General features: G+C 45.2%; 1 protein-coding gene across 1 annotated transcript in view; it reads right to left on the reverse strand.

Moving 5' to 3' along the window:
• Positions 1–13,867, reverse strand: part of LOC144762420 (cytochrome P450 2K1-like) — a 330,089-nt gene that overhangs the window by 158,374 nt on the left and 157,848 nt on the right. The gene's annotated exons all lie outside the window — the stretch shown is intronic.

The raw sequence follows: 13,867 nt of genomic DNA on the forward strand, positions 1-13,867 counted from the left end.
AAGGAACAGAAGTTGAATTGACTGACTCTGAGGACGATGATGATGAATTTGCACAGCCAGAGCCCAGCGCAGCAGGAGTGGCGCCAGCACCAGATTGGAGACAAAGACTTGCAGAGATTACACACAACTATTTTTAAGTAAGTAAGGAGACACGGCCAGTTGTTATGTGTAAATGACATCGTTTTAATAATAGGGCACTATGCCACTACACAAAGGGCTCAACCAGCCAGTTCAAATTGTGACAACCCCAAGAGGATGTCATGGGTTACTTCGCCCAAATAATTGCAAAAAGTGTGGGCTGCATCAGCGTCTGCGGCCACGTACAACACTGCTGGATGCCATCAGCTGACTGTCTTCACTGGCTGTGGATCCAATGCCAGCCCCATGCCTTCTGCTGCTCCTCCGGGTGTCTGTGACAGGGGGTGTAATGCTGCCACCACTAGTTGTTTCCTTGCTGTCCCCCACATCCACACCACCAGTAGTGGCAGACTGAGTTGTCAGCAGCACTTCCACTGCAGTAGTGACTTTGACCAATCCCCTAGAGACGTCACGGCTGCAGTGTGCCAGCCCCTCCTGCATGGTCACGGAGCGCCTGCAGAGCAGTGAAATGGCAGTTGCTAGGCGGTTCACTGCCTTTGTAGGGTGTTCCATGTTTTGCCTCTCCCTGCGCCGTGCTACCCTGTCCTCATCCAGTTTGCTGCACAGCAGCATCACAGACTGGGGCATGTCCCGCATGCCCTCAGCCATCCCCTTTATGCCCTCAGCCAGCGTGGAGGTCATAGTGGAGATGCCCTTCTCAATGTTCCCCATGCTGTTGTTGAGGTGCTTCATTTGCCGCTGTACTGACTGAATTGCTTTGGCTTGCAGGAGCTGCACCTTCACCATGTTTGCCTCCAGCCCTGCAAAGACACCATGATCCTCAGCCTGTGAAGGTGGACTCCTTTCCCGGGCACTGCGGCATCTGGCACCTGTGTGTGCTCCCTCAGAGGTGGACTGCAAACCAGCATTACTGCCATCCACTGACACAGTTTCCCCCACCCTTGTGTCTTCTGAGGACGACTCCATTTCCTGGAGCGTTGCAACAGCATGCCTCCTTGGTCTTACCACTGCTGGTGGTGTTGCTGCTGGTGAGGCCAGCAGTAGTGGTGATGTTGGCAGTGGTGGTGAGGCTAGCAATAGTGGTGTTGTTGGCAGTGGTGGTGACGCTGGCAGTGGTGGTGAGGCTGGCAGTGGTGGTGATGCCGGTGGTGGTGGTGTGGTGTGCCCTCCACTTGCACTGGCCTCCTCTGCTCTTTCTTTCCGGGGTGCCCTCCCTGCCTTGTTCTGATCGGCCCTGTGCAATGTCTTGCCTGTGGACAGAAATTGTACATTAGCTCAGTAGTCCAGCAGCCCTGCATAGCCATAATAAATTTACATTTCTGGCACACTATCTCAATGCCCTCTGCTTGCTTATCACTGATGTGTGGCACATGCCTTGTTGTTCAGTGTGATTACTGTCATGATAGGGGTTTCACTGACTACATCTCCCATAATACATTGCTGGTCTTTACACAAACCTGTACTGGAGTGGGATTCACACAGCCTAATTTGGGATTGGGGATTGGGAAGGGGTGTGCACAATGCTGTGCATGCTTCTTACCTTGTTTGGTAGCAGCTCTGGCTGAGCTGTCTACATCCCCAATTCCACAGACACTTTCTGGCTCTATTGTGGACCCCACAAGCTGCTCAAGTTCAGTCAGGGCAGGTGCCCTGTTCGTTCCTCCTCTTGTCTGGCTGGCTTGTTTTTTGATCTCTGCCATCTTCTTTTGGTGATGCAACTTTTCTTGAGCACTTCCATGTCCTGGGGGGGGAGGGAGGGAGGGGCACTCCTATGGCATTCACCTGCCAGGAAGCCGCTTGGTCACAGAGCGCTTTACAAATACTTTCAGCTTCAGTTCAGCTTCAGCTTCACCTGTGCCTGAATTCCTAGCCAGATCTTCCATTTTTCTGACTCCGCCACTTGCAAGGACTGCTTCCCAAACAACTTGGTATGCTGTTTAATCACCTCCTCTACCAGCACCTGCAGCTCCCTTGCGCTGAATTTCAGCTTCCTCTTCCTTTCAACTCCTTCTCTTTCTGTGTCCTGGCTAGCCATTGTGCATGTTCTGCAGCAAAAGTTCACCCAGTGGCTCAGTTGCTCTCCTCTGCACTCCCAGCCTCTCCAGAAGGTTCTGATTGAGTGCACCTGCATGGGTGTGGCCACTTCCTGGTTGGGAGGGGTGGTGGATGCACAGGATTGGCTGTTTCCTCAATTGCTGGGGTTTTGAATTACTGATTCTGTATTTACCGATTTGGTATTTTCCGAATTGGTAATATTTACCGAATCGGTAATATTTACTGATTCAGTATTTACCGATCGGTATTGAGAATTCAGTAAACTTTTTCCGATTTTTACTGAATCAGTAAAAATTCCCGATTTTTTACGTACATCGGGAATACCGATTTCTAAATACAGAATTGGTCAAATTCGGTGTTTAGGAACCGGTATTTCCAAATTACCTACATATGGCCCTTAGCGTTGCCTTGTACATAAGGCAAGGCCCCTATCACCACGGGGACCTCACAAGAAGTGACGTTCCCGCGGTGATAGGGGCTTGTAAATATTGCCCCTAGACTCTTGCTGCATAACATAAGTATTTGTAAAGCGCACGTTCACCCCAACAATTTCTCTTGGCGCTGAATAACAGATGTTTATTGTTACCTAATTCAATGGTACTCATTTTTTAAACCTCAGGTTGATAAAAGGCTGGGTGGACCCGCCGGGATTTGAACCTGTGACAATGAGGTCAAGCACAGGCCCCTGCAGTGGATGCATTAGTCCACTTAGCCACCTGACCCGGCATGAGTTTCCACATGTAGTAGACATAGGTTGACAAGTGTTAGCTATATCGCTGGGGAACACAGTGAATGAAGTCATCAGAAAGGGATCTAATCACTTTAATACAAATCATTCGGATCCCATTGCTTCTGTTCAATGCTGTTTTTCACTTGATACTGAGACACAAATAACATGGTCCTGTGACCATCTCTTAACTTCTAGTCATTTATAATCATGGTATCCACCCTCCATACTTTACACAAAGGCTTAGGTGGTGCCACGAATAATATAACTTTTCAATGCAATATCTTCACCTTGGGATGAAGTCTACCTGCCCTGTATGTTTACGTTAATAACAGGGATCCCATTTTGTGCATTATGTTTTAACAAACAGTTTTCTTGATGGTTGTGTGCCTGCGATTACCCAGCTAATTCCAAACAATAGAACACATACAATTGGAGAGTTGGTCACAATGGTGTATTGTCAAACTGCCATCAGGAATAGTTACAGCTGGAACTTCTGTGCAAATGGAGTGTGATAGATGGAGAATAGCTTCCCACAGAAATCACAAGAATTGATCACATCCCATTTCTTCCACCAGGCCGTGTATGTCCAGGGTACACACCAGAAGACCCATCTTTGTATACCTCTTTGTGCGATGACACTTGGGCACCATGCAATACAAAGCATTCTACAATAAACAAAGACATGAGCACAGCCAAGGATCCTCTCTGAACAGTGGCTGCAGCTCAACACCCAGGGGCTGTGAGTATAAATTGGGTCCCCACTTAAAAACCTTTAAGAGCATCATTGACAAAGACCTGAATGGCCTTTGCCTCTGCATTTCAATAACCTGTAGCAGAGTGATTGCAATTTGCTCAAGGCTTGAATTAAAGTCTAATGAAATTAAATGAAAACAGAATTTGTTAAGTGGGTAGCTACCCGGGGCATCCCTGAGCTGCAACTTTCTATGCCCACCGTTTTAAAATAAGATCAGTTGCTATGTATAGCAGGCTTAAGAGAGTCTGTGCAAGACACATGTGGGATTGCATGTTCACTTGTGCAGTCTCAGCAAATATGCATTGTTATCTCTCAGCCTTGTATCTGAGAATACAGGTAGGACTCTGATGAGTGATAGCCTATCCAAATTACTATAATCCAGTTGCAAACTACCAGAAACTCCACTATTCATTTTTGGTTAAAGTGCATAAAAGTGAAGTTGTTTTTTTACTTTGGGCATTCTATATACTCCGTTTAACTGTAAATTTAAATTGGAGATGGTACAACAATCAACTTGGTTGCTTGTTCATATTTTTGCGGGCCTGGACTATATCTTTTGCTATCTTTATTCCTCATAAATTGCTTAGTATAATTAATGCAAGAGCATGTTTTCCTAAACCAGCCTTTATTAACATTTCCTCTTTCGGTTTACTGTAGAGTGAATGCCACAGCACACAATAAGCTCACTCCAGGGAATAACAATCTCATGCTGGAGAAAAAGGGCAACTTTAGCATCTCCTTAGCCACCACCAACAACTGCCTGGTAATTAGGTGGAGAATAATTCCTAATAAAGACAATGAAACAGTTCCAAAAAACTGCCTCTAATACCCAGCAGTAGACCACTTTGAAGACATTTTAGAGGGGTGAGACAGGCATAGACGGGCACAGGTTAACTCACAAAAAGGTTTGCTTTGGTTTTGAAGGAGCTGCCATTTTTTTTATTTTACTCACAATGGCATACATGAGTGGTGCAAAGAGGCTTCTTCAGTGCGATTGATGGGCGAAGGAACAGTGCTGCTTAACAAGATTGAGTGGGTGCTTCTACAATAATGGAAAACCCTACGTTTGTACCTAAGCCTTTGCACATGCATAGAAAGTTAATGGGGATCCAGAAAGGAACAGGGAAGGATCAAAACAACTGTTGATGCCTGTCAGATTTGGGCTGCACCCACTCCTGATATGTACAGTGGATTCTGTGTACTCTCTCCAAGGCTAGTGACTTCAGCTCTTTGATTCTCTCCCTGGACCAGTAGAGAGCGTTCATGATCATGTGAACTCAAGAATGGAAGCAGGAGACTACATGCCCATTCTCCTTACCCAGCAGTATATGCAGGAAGGATAGTAAGTATCGGGCCTGCTCAGAATGTTAATTCACAGGTTTGCTATTCATTTCTCTGTCAACCATTTGCAAGCCCTCCAGCCAATTAAACATCTACTGGCCCCTGGAAAACACATAGCCTGCACTCCAGTTCCTTAACTTTGCTGTAGAGAGGGCCCTCACCTTTCCCATCACATCTACTGACCCTCATCTGGTGCTCATATACTCTCACCAAGCTGTTACAAAATTTCAGCCTCCCTTAGTCAGTTGGAGAGACCCTTAGCGGCAACAATGAGTCATCATAAATTCTCAGTTGGCACTCAAAACCTCCACTGGCCCAAAGTCATTGTCAACTGAACTTCAAGACAACTCTGTTCCATCTATCCATCTAGTGGGCCTATTGCTTTCTAAAGACACACTTGCAGTACTCTCTCTTCACAATACCCTACTCTCAGATGACCATTAGACCCTTAGACTGACTGCTCTGGGAGACCCTTACTTAATCCTTACATATACTTAACCAGCTCATTCCCTTGATCTGCAGCATCAATCCCTCACCCCAATACTGCCAGCCACCAGAGAATTAATTTCCGCCACAGTGACTCTCAGATCAATTAGAGACCCTGGATAGCTTCACAGATCTCACAGCTCATGTGACTTCCTCCCAGCCTACGATCAGCTCCTCAGCCCTTTGAGTTCCCAGACACTTGCACTGACTGTGGAACCAAACTCTTCACTAATTTGTGGCTCCTGCCGTCTTGCTTCAAGTACAACCCAGATTCTGACCCCTGGTAAATGTAAAGAAATCTTACCCTTTGCTTGAACCTTTTTACGTGAACCTGGTTACCACATCCTTGCATTTTAGTAGTTATGTTACTGTGCTTTCTGTGCAGCTTTACATGCAATTTGCAGCCTACAAGCTCAGATCCTAGTAACAGAGCTTAATAGGGTCACACAGTTGTTAAAAAAATAGTTGTGTAACCTACAGGTCAGGTAATAGGAAATAGTGCACTGGGTCTCTCCTGCAGAGTTTTTCATGCAACTTTGTTCCCTATATTTGATTTCTTTCAGGGCTTCAATCATACACATACACCTGTTTACAGCGTAGAGTACACAGTATTTAATGGACATGATTCTGCCCATACATTTAAAGAAGTCTAGCAGCAAAGTATCTGTTCTCTCTGTGTTGTTCTAGTAATATATACTTTTCTTTGTAATTGTAATTCAACTTTTGACTCCTTCTATTTTACCTTCACTAAAGAGTGTGCTAGCCGTGTCTCACCTTTTCTTTTCTAATTTCAGGTACGGTCTACAACCCTTAGCAATGCCGGGAATGCTAACAAGAGCTGTGTTAAAATAAACAGCTTTGACATTTTAACCCGTTGACCTCGGCGGGAATTCCCCCGCGGTGCGGGTGATTTATGACTGGGCGTGGTTAGGACGCAAAGGGTTAATGGTGTCCCATGTTCATTGGTGTTAAGCTGAGTCCATAAGGGGATGTGTCCCACAGTTTAAAGATCACTGCCTTAGGGCTCCCATTTTAACCATACTCCCTGAAAACTATGGCTTTTGATCTATAGGCATGCAAAACTCATTTTAATTCAGGCAAATGAGTGTTTTATATTCTCTATATCCTTTCCTCATCAACACAACGGTGATATGAAATTAACTGATCTAATGATAAATGAGGGCATTGCATTCTTAACTCTTGCTTTGAAACACTCATTTAAAAAATATTTATCTTTTAATGATCCTTGAATCAAAACAGATTTCATGATTCTCACGTAATCCCCATTTTATCATTATTTTCATGATAGGCTGGAAATTTTCCTAACACATCTTTACCTTGACCATCTTTTAAATATGAAAATACTGTGGCAGGGTCTTACCACAACCAAGATGATCCTGAATCACTTGCACAACCCCAGCACAAAAGTGATTTTTTTCCCTATCCTCGGGACGTCAAAGCTTCGGAATGACCTGGCTTGCCTGGCTGCGGGGCGACAACCATGAGGGAAGCCCTTGAAGGATTGCTTCGGGCTTTCCAAAATCTCTGTGGCTCACCTGCCACTTCGACCAATGAGACAACCAGGACTCTATGCCAAATTCTCACATACTTATAGGAGGCAGACTTCATGGAACCTGGACCCAGTGGCACGTGAGGAGAGGCTCGGGACACCACAGCAGCCTACCTCAGGACATTCTGGTCCCCTTCACCTGGTGCTCTGTCTTCCTCCTACCATCAACAGTCACAGTTTCCACCCTGGCTCTCTGTGACCAGTGTGTCTAGTACTGTGGATGAGGCTGAGGGACACTTTCATTAGGGAGAGAGTACCTGAGTCCCCCATGGAGTCAGGGCTGTGCAAAGAAGGACAACTCCACTGCTGGGGTCACACCCACTGACTGAAGGATCCTGGGCTAAGTAGGTGAAACAGCACCAGTGGCAAATGTGGGGAGACAATCACCTCTGTCCCCAAATTGTACCGGCAAGCAAGGCACTTGAAGCGGGTTCCAAAGGACAACTAGGCCAGCAAGCGCAGAGACCTTGTTTGGCCTCTAACAAAGGCACCGGGAGTATGTTGACATGGGATGACTGATGCAGATGGGACACTTAGGTGAACTGCCTATTCACTTACTGGTAGGGGTGACTGCACCACCCCAGTGGTATTAAGGGCATCAATGAACGACCCAGTGGACACCCAGCATGAATGCTTGTGCCCTACCCTATGTATAATGGGGGAGACTCCTAAGCATCACAAACTGGGAGCATTTTACTTGGACCCTTTTACCATTAATAAGCCATGAAAGCTGACATTTCAGAGGCACTACTGAGGAGTACGGTTCAACGCCCCAACCTCCTCTACATTGGCCTCTACAGTCCATACAAGACTTCCTCAATCACCAGAGGACAGATGCCCAAAGGATCAATGACAAGGCAACTTCTCTCTTGAATGGAGTTGCCAGCCACTCAGTGTCTGCCGTGCCAGCATGATGTTGGACATTACCCCGGAAACTCTGATGAGAGACCTTATCACAATTAAGTCAACAATTGAATCGGTCCAAGACGGCACTAAATTGATTGCTAGTGACCTCAAGTCATTATGAGTAGATCTTACCACATTCCAAGCTCAATTGACTGTAACCGACTGCAAAGTAATAGCCCTAGAGAACCACATGTCCATCCGTGACAGAGAAACAGATGTGAGGTGTGAACTTTGGTTCCTGAAAAAAAAGCATTTGCAATGCAACCTGTCTTGCCTTTGGGACCTTTTATGTATTTAGCCTGGTTGCTGAAACATCTACTGTTCTTTAACATGGAGGAAAAGTAACCACCAAACTGCGTGACAGATCAGGAATGGGAACACATGTAGAGAAATATTGCCTTTCAACAGGAAATTGTATAGTCCAAAGGTCTGTTTTTATTATAAAATTAGGGCCTTTGTGGTCATTTCATTGAAAATACAAGATTTGAAAAATATATTGTCTGCGGTTGCTCCTGAAAGAAAATTTCTAGGGACTGGAATCTAGAGAATGCTGAAGGGATTCTGTTAGTTCACTGACGGCTGCTGGTCCTTTTCAATCAAGAAAGTTAAATAATGGCAGTTGCCAGAAAAATAAAAAAATAAAGTCACTCAGCAGAAAGCAGTTTTGGTATTTTACAGACCTCTACTGGTCGTTTTCTATCAAGACAGTTAAATTGAGGCAGTTAAACAAACAGAAAGTAATTCTGGTATTTTACTGACCTCTACTGGTCGTTTTCTATCAAGACACTTAAATAGAGGCAGTTGAACAGAAAAAAAGTCCCTAAGCGGAAGCAGACAATTCCTAGGTCTGTTCTCCAGAGCCCACAAAGTACATACAAAAGTATATACAAGAGGTCTCAAATGCTCAACCTAACCAGATTGATGTTGAGGACTACAGTAGGCAGAACAATATGCATTTTATGGGAGTGCCACAGGGAGTGAAGGCTGAAGACATTGAGGGCTTTCCCACTTCTTTCCTTACTGAACTAACTGGTCTGGTGTTCTCACCACCACTAGAGCCCACAGGATATTGAACAGAGCCAGGGAGGCCCCAAGGCCTATAATTTCCTGTCTCCTGCGCCACCATCAGGCTCGGCAACTCATCAATGCAGCTAAAAAGAGCAATGACCCCTTCCTATACAAGCACTCCATAATCTACATAGTTTCAGACTTTTACCATGACACAATGGTCCATAGGAAGATGTTTCTTGCCTTGTGACCAAGTCTATGGGCTCTGGACATTTGCTACAGGCTCCTGGAGCCAGCCACAATGCTAAGTACCCCAGACGAGACCCACAGAGAATTCAAGGAACTAGGTAACCTGGACCAATTCCTCACCTCACAGACTGGGGGCATGGACATAACCAATCTAGAGCACCCATCACTGCTGACATCTTGACATCTGCTTGAACACAACTAACTACATCTTTGACCACCGTTGTATGCTGAAAGGGCCCAATATCAGAAACACGATGATTGGAGGCGTTAGTTAAAATGAGGGCATACTTGGACAACCCAGTTCCATCCAAATCTGTTGATGAAGTCAGAGACAGAGACAGAGACAAATCTTGTTTGCCGGGGAAACCTAGAGGAGTTTAAGTCAACATTCTTTGCATTTGTTGGGAAGATGGAGGGCAACAAGTTATAGACCTTCAGACATTCAGCTGACACTGAGTGGGTAATATCCATTCTTTTATGTTGGACTACACAACTGCGTGACCATAGGGAGGAAGTGGACACACCTTTTGATGTGGGATGAGCAGTTCTTGGGGACAGACAGCTCCATACCGCTTTTCCCAACAAGCGTTATGGGGACAGAGATAGTGAGAGGGATTAAAACATGGCACTTCAAAGTAGTTGCCAATAGGCACCTGTTAATCGCAAACCTATTTGCAGAATAAACAGTTTGAATAAATATTTTTTTATGTTTTTTTCTATCTTCTCGTTCTCTGCTTCTTTCATTTTAATTTCCTGTTTTTGTTTCCCCTATATTGCAAAGTTTCACCCTCTCATTTCCGCGATACCCGATTGAGACAGACATAGCATACTCTTAAGTTCTGACTGCGGCAGCATCACACACTCCCTCCACTCCTCCACAAGAAAGATTAGTCCCCTCCTTCTGCACTTGGACATAGTGATCTTCCTTAAAGTGAATATAGTTCACTGTTTCACTCATCCCGGCACCTGTAGTGGAGGAATTATCACCCATAGCTCACATTTGCTCACCCACCCACCTGACATATTACTAAGAGCAAGGACGTCAACCCGGTTGTGATTAACCTTGCCCCCCCTAGCCTTCTATCCCTACTATCACTCAAAATCAATGCTATGTCACAATAAATTAAGACGAAAAAGGTCCTCAACTATTTAGTCAAAAAATCCCTGGAAATTGTCTTTTTACAGGAAACTCCCCTATTACAGACAGAGCCAGACAAACTGAAACAAGACAGGATGGAAACTCATCACTGCCAGCTATGGATGACCTATTGGACCACCTGATGACATACAACATCCGGTGAAATTTACAAAAAAAGAGGGGTGGCTATACCTATTAGGAAGTCAATCCAATGTACAATACACCTGACCTGGGTAGATAGTGGAGGATGCTACATTTTCACCAAGATCAGCACAAAGGATGGGACAATGGTGCTGGGTTCTGTATATGCACCCAATAGTGATAGTACTACCTTCCTTTCCTCTCTCTCCCAAAATATGACAGAATTTGATCCCCATCCAGGTTGGTGATAGGAGGTGACTGGAATCTTGTCCTTGAGCCATACATAGATCGCATGGGGGATCCTGATATGTCCATCCACAAAAACGGAGAAATTAGAACTGATGGTATGACAGATTTCTGTATGACTGACTTGTGGGGGTTGCTTCACCCCTGTGACAGGGAATACACCTATGTGTCAAGTATCTATGGCTCATACTTGAGTGCTAACTACTGAACCACTCAACACATGCTATAATGCCAGACCGTAGCATACTGGAGGTGTGGTTGATTAATCCTGCCCACATACTAGTCCTGGACATGGGTGCCGTAACCCCTACAAATAAATGCTGGAGACTCACCATAGCGCCCTATCAAAAACCCAACTGATAAATTAAAAATTGACTGCTCATCTACAGCAATACTTGATGGACAATGAGACCTCTGTATCACTGACACAATATTGTGGTAAACAATATTGTTTACAAAAATATTATGTCAAAAAATTATTTACGACAATATTGTGCTCCTATACTTAAAATAGTAAGTTGGGCCGTTCCCAATTTTAGGTGGACAGCAGCTCCTGTATGGGGCACTCTACAGCACCAGTGACTCTCTGAATCTTTATATGTAGTCATTTGGCACACATAAGCATTATCAATAATATTTGTACGACAAAAATTGGGGTAAACAATTGTACTATTCGCCAATCTTGGTCCCAACAAGTTGTTTATTGTAGTCTTCACAATGGCCTTCACAGTAGCCATAGCCAACACGTGTTTCATCTTAATCACAACTTCATCAGGGCTACAAATGTAAAAGGATAACAGTAAAGCATTGTCTAATCCCAAACATGACTTTTTATATACAAAAGGCTCTGATAACCACCACCAGTGACTTTAGGATGTGAAATTTCTTAGTGGGCGCATACAGTGAGTTATTTAAGGGCAAGTCAGGTTACCATATCTAAGGTAATGATACATGTGCAATGAAATCAAAGATAGTTATCTGACCATTTTTGAGTGAATTCAAACATAAAATTAGAAAACGAAAGCATATATAATCATGACTTAGTTATTATTAGAATGTGACTATCACGAGATCAGGGCACCTGTACTTTGTTGATTAGAACCTGCATGCAGGTGAGGTGCTGTTATGTGTACCTCCGTATCATAGATATTCCAAATGAACAGAGTTGCTTTGAGTGGTAATAGTCATAACTCCATCTTCGGAAATAGTATATGATAGTTTGAATTCAGTCATATGGAAAAGTAAGAAAAATAATTCTGAGCATAAGTATCCGATGCAATGATCTGCTAAAGTGTATAGTGCACACTCACCAAGGGAGAAAACCAATGGTAGCATACAAAGAATACACAGATATATCTAGAAAGGACCAAAATATTGGTAGGTATATTCTAAGTTTCTATAGGGCAATAATAATCTAGCCAACCTTGATATACGGGGTAGTTAAAACAGATTGAAATAAAATTCTGATGGGAGTGGTGATATGCATCCAATTTTGCACAGCATTACCTGTAACACAAAATATGCAGTGTCTATCATTGTTTGTGCATGTGAAAGAATGTATGTTGGCAGCACTATCATGTGCCTTAGACACAGAACTGGGGAACACATGAGAGCCTTGAAAGTCAATGATGTACGTTACCATTTTGCAACCCATGCCATAGAATGTGAATCACCTATATATACTACGCAAACAAATGATGAATACATTATACATTGACCCCCAGTCAAGAGATTTGGGTTAAAACCATTGTTCTTTTGCTCACCATGCCACCCCAGTTTAAACCCAGCCATATGCAAATCAGTCTTGACCCTGTTCCTCATGGGAACAGTCCAGACCGCTCTACCAAGCCAGGTCCTCCCTGGACCGGAAACAAGCATCCTGGGACCGATTTCTGGGTATTACCCTTAATCAGCCAGGCTAGCTTGAATCCAGTGGCACAGTGAGAAAGTTTGGGTGCTGGGTCCAAACTCGAATGGCATGGTGAGCAAAACACTTGGGCCCAGATCTCTGTACTGGGGTGAATGTATGACATTGTTCTGCATTTTGTCCATCAATTTTTCAATCAATTAGGGGTTTATATAGCACGCTACTCACCCGTGAGGGTCTCAATGCGCTGTGGGGGCAGCTCCGGATCAGGTGAAGAGCCAGGTCTTAAGGGCCTTCCTGAAAGTGTGCAGGGTCGGGGAGCTTGTTCCATGTTTTGGCTGCGATGTAGGAGAAAGCTCTCCCACCGGTTCTGTGTCTGCGGATGCGGGGGGACCTCTGCCAGGGCGAGATCGGCGGAGCAGAGGTTCCTCTTAGGTACGTGGAAGGATACTCTCTCATTGAGGTATAGGGGTCCGATGTTGCGGAGGGATTTGTAGGTGTGCCTGAGGAGTTTGAAGGTGATCCTCTTCTCGACGGGGAGCCAGTGGAGGCCTCATAGGTGTTGGGTCAGATGCTCATGGCGCGGTGTCCCGAGGACTATTCTGGCTGCGGCATTCTGGATGGTCAGGAGTCTGTGCAGGAGAGTTTTGTTGATTCTGGCATAGAGGGCATGCCAGAGTCCACTCTGCTGGTAATGAGTGCGTGGGTGACGGTCTTTCTGCAGTCGGTGGAGATCCAATTGAAGGTCTTACGGAGGATGCGACGGCAGTTGAAACTAGTGGAGGCAACGGCGTTGATCAGGTGGTTCATGGAGAGAGCAGTCAAGGATGATGCTGAGGTTACAAGCGTGGTCTTTAGGGGTGGATGGGCTTCCGAGGGCCACCAGGTGTTGTCCCAGGCGTAGGTGCAGGGACCGAGGATGAGGACCTCGGTGTTCTCTGAGTTTAGCTTCAGTCAGATGTACTTCATCCAGGCTGCCACGTTCTTCATGCCTTCCTGGAAACTTAGTCTGGTGACTTCGGGATTCTTCATGAGCGAGAGAATGAGCTGGGTGTCGTTGGCGTAGGATACGATGATGAGCCCATGCTGTCTGACGATGGCGGCGAGGGGGGCCATGTAGATCTGAAGAGCTTGGGGCTGAGTGAAGATCCCTGGGGAACTCCGCAGTTGATTTCCATGGGTTTGGAGAGGAAAGGAGGGAGTCGGATCCTCTGGGTTGTGCCGGAGAGGAAGTGTTGGATCCAGTCGAGGGCGGCTCCTTGAATTCCCATGTTGTG

The sequence above is a fragment of the Lissotriton helveticus genome, chromosome 6 (assembly GCF_964261635.1).
Source record: "Lissotriton helveticus chromosome 6, aLisHel1.1, whole genome shotgun sequence".
Classification (NCBI taxonomy): Eukaryota; Metazoa; Chordata; class Amphibia; order Caudata; family Salamandridae; genus Lissotriton; species Lissotriton helveticus.